Here is an 847-nt window from a genome sequence, read left to right as displayed (position 1 = left end):
TAAAGAACAAACACCTAGAAAAATTAAAGAACAAACAAACAGAGGTGAACAATACAACAACTGAAATTAAAAATACACTAGAAGGAATCAATAGCAGAATAACTGAGGCAGAAGAATGGATAAGAGACCTGGAAGACAGAATGGTGTAATTCATGGCTGTGGAACAGAATAAAGAAAAAAGAATGAAAAGAAATGAGGACAGCCTAAGAGACATCTGGGACAACATTAAAAACACCAACATTTGTATTACAGGGGTCCCAGAAGGAGAAGAGAAAAAGGACCTGAGAAAATATTTGAAGTGATTATAGTTGAAAACTTCCCTAACATGGGAAAGGAAATAGCCACCCAAGTCCAGGAAGCGCAGAGAGTCCCAGGCAGGATACACCCAAGGAGGAACACACTGAGACACATAGTAATCAAATGGACAAAAATTAAAGACAAAGAAAACTTATTGAAAGCAACAAGGGAAAAATGACAAATAACATACAAGGGAACTCCCATAAAGTTAACAGCTGATTTCTCAGCAGAAATTCTACAGGCCAGAAGGGAGTGGCACTATATATTTAAAGTGATGAAAGGGAAGAACCTACAACCAAGATTACCTGACAATGATCTCATTCAGATTTGACAGAGAAATCAAAAGTTTACAGACAAGCAAAACCTAAGAGAATTCAGCACCAGCAAACCAGCTCTACAACAAATGCTAAAGGAACTTCTCTAAGTGGGAAACACAAGAGAAGAAAAGGACCTACAAAAACAAACCGAAGACAATTAAGAAAATGGTAATAGGAACATACATATCGATAATTACCTTAAGTGTGAATGGATTAAATGCTCCAACCAAAAG

This window comes from Physeter macrocephalus, chromosome 4 (assembly GCF_002837175.3).
Source record: "Physeter macrocephalus isolate SW-GA chromosome 4, ASM283717v5, whole genome shotgun sequence".
In the NCBI taxonomy this organism is placed as follows: domain Eukaryota; kingdom Metazoa; phylum Chordata; class Mammalia; order Artiodactyla; family Physeteridae; genus Physeter; species Physeter macrocephalus.
Note: the sequence above shows the minus strand (reverse complement) of the source record.